This window comes from Solea senegalensis, linkage group LG12 (assembly GCF_019176455.1).
Source record: "Solea senegalensis isolate Sse05_10M linkage group LG12, IFAPA_SoseM_1, whole genome shotgun sequence".
NCBI lineage: Eukaryota > Metazoa > Chordata > Actinopteri > Pleuronectiformes > Soleidae > Solea > Solea senegalensis.
Window position 1 is genome coordinate 149,136 of NC_058032.1, and position 6,173 is coordinate 155,308.

Here is a 6,173-nt window from a genome sequence, read left to right on the forward strand (position 1 = left end):
TCAGCTGCTGCTACTGCTACTGCTACTGCTGCTGATGCTGCTGCTGCTGCTGCTGCTGCTGCTGCTGCTGATGCTGCTGCTGCTGATGCTGATGCTGCTGCTGCTGATGCTGCTGATGCTGCTGCTGCTGATGCTGCTGCTGCTGATGCTGTCAAACTCTGTGTGGAAATGTGTTCCTCACACTCCAGACAAGAACAATGAGAAGAACGAGAAGAACAAGGACAAGAAGAACAAGACTTTTTTTGACTTTTTAGAAAACTTGAATTTCGAACCCTTTTTTTCCCCACAATTAATAAACATTAATCAATTCATTCACTCACTCACTCACTCACTGCGCCATCCTCACTCACTGAGCCTTAAAAACCCCAGATTACATGTCAGTTTGTAAAATGCGTGCTCTATCCTGAGCCTGGCAGAGACCAGTGCCTTCAGATAGAGCACCGGCTCAGTCCAGCCCACACCGGACACCCGGCTTTTCCAGATTGCCAGTTTAGCAGTGGCCAGCAAAAAAATTGATGAGCACCATTGTTTGTCTTTTTTTCACAGTGTACTTTAGTCCAAACACAAAGAGTGAGGCAGAAAAGACCTCTATATTCCTCTATGGTGACGTCTGAGCCTAGGGTACAGCGCTCCTCTGGACTCAGTTGTGGAAGGTCCAGAGTCAAAGCTGCGCTCACATCCCCATCGCGGCCTTCGTCCCCAAACAGTTCAGTATAGAAGTTCACCACTTGTCTCTTTATTTCGGCCTGGTCAGATGTTAATTTCCCATCAGGTAGTTGGAGACACACAATCTGCTTTCTCTGTGCCACTGTTTTCTCCACCGAGCTCGAACCAGTGCCCCTTTGGCTTTTTCCTGCAGGAAAGCATTTAACTGCTGTGGCTTAGTTTGTATCGAGTTGGTCTGCTGTCCAGAGGCCCCCCCCCCCAGGTTCAGAATCTCCGCCTCTAACTGCTGTACAGTCTGCTTAATTCTAAAATAGAGTAGGCTGTATACTGCTGGCAGAACACCCTGATATGGCTTTTCCCAACCTCCCACCACTGACTCAGAGAGGGGAAACACCCCTTTCTTGTCCTCCAGTGTTCCCAGAACAATTTAAAATTCTGATTAAAAACACAGTCAAGTAAAAGTTTAACATTAAAATGATTTTGTACTGCAGTTTGAGGATAAAACAAAGTCCATGCAGATCGCATGATGGTCAGTAAACCCCTCTGGGATGGTGTAACAAGTGGCAGCCCGATTAATGCAACCAGCTGACAGGTAAATCCTGTCTAGTCTGGCTGCACTAACCACTCCCCCATCACTCATATCCAGGTGTACTGCCTGACTGAAGGATGTTTCATCCCCCACACATCGACGAGGTCGGCAGTTCCAGTCCCCCCCCCATAACCACACATTGCCCCTGACCACACAGCCTTAAATGATCTTTTAAAAACAACTGAGCGCTCTGGGCCTTTGTTTGGACCATAAACATTTAAGTAAAACAGAAACCATGAATTTCTGCCTTTACTGAGAGGATCCTCCCCTTTAAAACCTCTGTGCTATTTAAAACATTTACATTTACTGATGGAGAGAATAAAACGGCGACTCCTGCGCTGATGTTAGAGCCGTGACTGAGCAGGATCTGTCCCCCCCACCATAAGTTCCAGTCTGTCTCATTCACACTATCACTGTGTGTTACATCCAGTTTTTTCTGTCTCGCTACCTCAGCAATTAAAGCTCTCTTCTGTAAGTTTCTACCCCCATTGATGTTTAAAGAGGCCACCTTTAAAACGTGCATAGAAGAGAGTGATTGTGTGGACACCAAGATGACACAAGAACAAACCAGACAAAGATGAAACACCCAGTGTTGTATGGTCATTGTTGTATTTCTTTAGACTTTCATTTTTTCCGCTCTTTTCCGTACAGTTATGCCTAACTCCTTTCTAACTGTAGTGATGTAGTGACACCTGTATATACTCCTCGCTGAGCACGAGGCCGCTCTCCACGAGCTTTCATTGCTTTCTTGTTTTAAAAACACGACCACAGCAGATGCCGTCCCTGCCATGAAAACACACTAAACCCTAAACTACAAAACAACTAACACACAATACTAACAATGACCAAACAATACACAAACAATTAGAAACAAGAAAAAAGATATATAGGTTTATATATCTATAGATATATATGAGTTTATAGCTCTCCTTGCTGCTCTCCTCTCACCACCTCACACCACCTGAAGAAGAAGAACAACAACAAGAACAAGAACGAGAAGAACCAGAACGAGAAGAACAAGAATGAGAAGCACAAGAACAACAAGAACGAGAAGAATGAGAAGAACAAGAACGAGAAGAACCAGAACGAGAAAAACGAGAAGAAGAACTTTTCCTCTATTTACCTGAAAACCAAAACAGATCAGCACTTCCTGTCACATGACTCACAGAGAGCTGTCAGTCAGAGAGAGAGAGGCCACTGATTTATTCATGATGAACCTCGATCGCCCGATTCTGTGGAAAGATGCTAAAGTGGAGTCATTGATAATTTATCAGCACTGTGTGTGTGTGTGTGTGTGTGTGTGGTTGAGAACAACAATAGTCTTTTAGCAGAACATGCTAACTGTGCTAACTGAAATGTCTGCTGTCGTGTTCTTAAAGCTGTTTCTCTGAGTCCTGTCACTTCCTGTTTGTTCTGCTCTGCTTCCTCCCTCTCCTCCTCCTCCTCTGCTTTTATGATGTATTATTGAATATATTGTTTATAATAATAAGGTAGAACGTTAGTGTTGTTAGTGTGTGTGTGTGGTAACTTTGTGAGGACGTCAACGACCCTTTGTGTAAATAAAGTTTGTTGCAGTCTTCTAAGACCCTGACGTGGTCGTTCCAGTATTTTCTTCTTCTTCTATAATTTGAAATGTCAGACAGTCGTCCGTCCACACCTCCTCCCCTCTCCTCCCCCCTGCTCCTCCCTGCTCCCCTCTCCTCCCCCCTGCTCCTCTCCTCACTGGGTCATTTGTCATGGAGGAAATCTTTGCTCACATCTTCAGCGGCGCTAATATCTCTGTCATTCAGCGGCCTCCCTCTCATCTGTGTGCGATGGAATCGCAGACGCTCCTCATGTTCAGCAGATGATAAGGAATAATAGTCTCCTCCTCCTCATCCATCACCTGTATTTATCAGCCGCCGCCGCTCGCCACAAACTTTTATAAGAGAGCAGAAAAATGATACGAGACGAGGACGAGGAGGCCGTATCTGCTCACGCCACAAAATAACCTGTGTGATGGAAACGCTGATTACACAGGAAACACTGCACTGCTCTGTGCTGCGTTTACAGTGTTAGACAGGTGTGGACTCACCACTGTCTGCACGAAACCACGGCAACCTCGCCACCACAGCAACCACGCAACCACGCCACCACAACCAAGCAACCACCACCACACCACCACCACCCACACACAACCACAACCACACCACCACAACACCACCGCCACCACACCACAACCACACACCACAACCACACCACAACCACGCACCAAGGCACCACAACCACGGCAACCGCCACCACACCACAACCACACAACCATGCCACCACAACCATGCAACCACAACCTCACCACCACAGTAAACATGCAACCACGCCAATACAACCACACAACCACAACCAAGCAACCACACCACCACCACCACAACCATGTAACTATGCCACCACAACCACACACAACCATGCCACCACAACCACAACCACACAACCACGCAACCACAACCACGCCAACTACACAAAGAGTTTCTGTGAACACTGTAGTTCATATGCCAGGCCTGTGTGTGGCGCTGTAACACTGCCCCCTGCAGGTTCCCATTATCTCTAACATGGCCTCGTTTACATGTGATAAATAATAAATGCCAGATTTTAGCTCATTAAGTTAGCAGCTTCCTGTTTTGCAGTTAAGGGGAAATTTAAGGGAAACTTAACTTGATAAGGACAGTGAGGGTTTCCTTAAAGAATAAAGGTTTTATTAAGAAAAACATTAATACATGTACACACACACACATGCACACGTGTGCTTGGCTGCTAATCCTGGTTAAATTAATGAGAAGAAAGTTAATTTGTGGTTTTGACCCTTTTCTGCTCAGAAAACGGATTATACACACACACGCACGCACACACACACACACACACACACACACACACACACACACAGAGTCATCAGTGAAGGCCTTGTTATTAAATTAATCTCTCTCATTATTTTTGACCCTCTGAGCTTCTGTAGCTCAGCACACACACACACACACACACACACACTGCAGTTGATAATAATAACTGCACTTTGACAGACTGGACACAATCTCACTACTTCCTCTTCTCTTCCTGTCTTCCTCCCTCCCTTCCTTCCTTCCTTCCTTCCTTCCTTCTTTCCTTTCTTCCTTCCTCTCTAACAGAAACAGGTTTGTAGGTCAGAGTGTCTTCATAATGTCCAGATCCATAATTCATCTGTCGACATGACAACAGATGTATTATTGAACACACACACACACACACACACACACACACACACACACACAGAGTTTTAGCTTCACTACACTGATCCATCAATTATTCAGGTGTGTGTGTGTGTGTGTGTGTGTGTGCGTGTGTGTGTGTAAACACAGTGTGACCTGGTTAAGCCTCGTTAGCGTTCAGCTGTGTTTACAGGTAATTACTTTGTTTGGTCTCGTTGTTTGTCTTCTTTGATCACTTTGATCAGGAACATGGCCGCTGCCCCCTCCACTGTGACATCACACTGTGTGTTGTGTCAAAACCTGGTTCACTGAGCAAAGAGCCACAATCCCACCAACTAACAGATCCCTGACACTCCAAACCTGCAGGGGGCAACCACATCAGTGGTGGAGCCCCAGGTAACAGGAAGGAAGTGCCTGAGGAATACAGGAAGCATGGTGTGAAATGTTTGGAGTTGGTTCAGTCAGCTTGCTTTCTCCTGGAGACGCCTCACAGCCATAGCTCCTGATCAACAATTGAAGACACCACTGGTATAGTAGTGTTGAACTTTAAGTTTGGAGGCTATGCTTCCCAAATGCCTTTGATTGTGTTTGTGGATGCAATGTTTAATTTAAGTTGAGTAATTTGGAAACTTTATTATATGATTTATGATGATAGAGATGACGTGAAGTACTTAGTTATTTGTGCTTTTGTTACTGGTACTTTAATCATAACCTTTGGTGTAGCTTTGTTACTTTAATATTAACCTTTTTGAAGTGATTTGAGTTAATTAATCTGAATATGTCTTCATTTTATCAAGTAAAATTAACATTACTATTATCATTTATTATTTATATAATAACAACAACAACAAATACACACTAAAACCGCACATAACTTGACAGTTAATAACCATCGTGGACAGTGAGGATAAGGATTAAAGGCCTGAAGTCAAGCTGTCGACGCGAAGGACTGGGAACTCTTCACCATGGCGGAGGCTTTTGGCAAAACAGTCAAGCAACTGAAGCAAGAGAGGACCTCGCTAAAAGTGCTTTCACCAAACAGGCAAACTACCAGAGCAAAGCGGCAGATGGCCTGGTCAAACATGAACTACAAGAGGAGTTCAACAAGCTCAGTTCCCTGGCAAGGTGTGTCAGCGATGCGAATGATGACCACAGGGCTGGATTACTGGCAGACGCTGAAGCAGGAACTGAGAAGGGCAGGCTGAGCTTGACAAGACAATAGAAGAGTGCAACGTGAGACTGGGGGACATCCGTGAAGCGGTCCAATCCAACCTCTGGTCAAAATATGGTCAAGAAGAGTTATACTCTGCAATTGAAAAAGCCGAAGAAGTCTGTGAACGAGCCCCAAGCAAGCCCCATCACTGCTATCAATAGAGACGGCTTTGAACTGCAGCTGAGAGGAGCGGAGAGGCTAATCCATGAGACAATAGTGAGCCTGAAAGACTGGGAAAAATGGATTCCACATGATCAGACAGCACACCTGAATGGCAGATTAAAAGACCTGAGAACATTCGGCAGAAACCTTGAGGCCAGAAGAGCAGAATTCCTCACTGCACAAAGAATTGCAGAAGAGGAAAGAAGAGGATCAGAGCCTCATCTGTTGGCAGTTCCACAGCCGGTTCCACAAGCAGTGGTGAGAATAAAGCCAACCAATCTACCGAAATTCACTGGGTTCAAGAGGAATCTCCACAGATGGAGGAAAG